Here is a 1,383-nt window from a genome sequence, read left to right on the forward strand (position 1 = left end):
CCCCCCCAAGGCACCTAGGAGGTGCCTTCCCCTCCTAGGACTCTTCCCCCTTCAAACCCTAGGCGCATGGGCCTATGTGGGGCTGGTGCCCTTGGCCCATTAGGCCAAGGCGCACCCCCTACAGCCCATGTGGCCCCCCCGGGACAGGTGGACCCACCCGGTGGACCCCCGGGACCCTTCCGGTGGTCCCGGTACAATACCGATAACCCCGAAACTTGTCCCGATGCCCGAAACAGGACTTCCCATATATAAATCTTTACCTCCGGACCATTCCGGAACTCCTCGTGACGTCCGGGATCTCATCCGGGACTCCGAACAACATTCGGGTTACTGCATATACATATCCCTACAACCCTAGCGTAACTGAACCTTAAGTGTGTAGAGCCTACGGGTTCGGGAGACAAGCAGACATGACCGAGACGACTCTCCGGTCAATAACCAACAGCGGGATCTGGATACCCATGTTGGCTCCCACATGCTCCACGACGATCTCATCGGATGAACCACGATGTCGAGGATTCTATCAACCCCGTACGCTATTCCCTTTGTCTATCGATATGTGCCCGAGATTCGATCGTCGGTATCCCAATACCTCGTTCAATCTCGTTACCGGCAAGTCACTTTACTCGTACCATAATGCATGATCCCGTGACTAGACACTTGGTCACTCTGAGCTCATTATGATGATGCATTACCGAGTGGGCCCAGTGATACCTCTCCGTCATACGGAGTGACAAATCCCAGTCTTGATCCATGTCACCCAACAGACACTTTCGAAGATACCCGTAGTCTACCTTTATAGTCACCCAGTTACGTTGTGACGTTTGGCATACGCAAAGCACTCCTACGGTATCCGGGAGTTACACGATCTCATGGACTAAGGAAAAGATACTTGACATTGGAAAACTCTAGCAAACGAACTATACGATCTTGTGCTATGTTTAGGATTGGGTCATGTCCATCACATCATTCTCCTAATGATGTGATCTCGTTATCAATGACATCCAGTGTCCATAGTCAGGAAACCATGACTATCTGTTGATCAACAAGCTAGTCAACTAGAGGCTCACTAGGGACATGTTGATGTCTGTTATTCACACATGTATTACGATTTCCGGATAACACAATTATAGCATGAATAAAGACAATTATCATGAACAAGGAAATATAATAATAATGCTTTTATTATTGCCTCTAGGGCATATTTCCAACAGGGGGTATATCGACCCCCCCCCCCCCTCATGTCGAAGTTATCGGAGAGGGAGTATATCGACAACGCTGAAATTTGTACCAAAAGGCGGATAATCCTATCCGGGACTCCGTTCCAGAATAACTTTGGAGAACTTTGTACCATCATGCCCCAGTTACTTCCGGCTAATGATG

The sequence above is a fragment of the Triticum dicoccoides genome, chromosome 2B (genome assembly GCF_002162155.2).
Source record: "Triticum dicoccoides isolate Atlit2015 ecotype Zavitan chromosome 2B, WEW_v2.0, whole genome shotgun sequence".
In the NCBI taxonomy this organism is placed as follows: Eukaryota; Viridiplantae; Streptophyta; class Magnoliopsida; order Poales; family Poaceae; genus Triticum; species Triticum dicoccoides.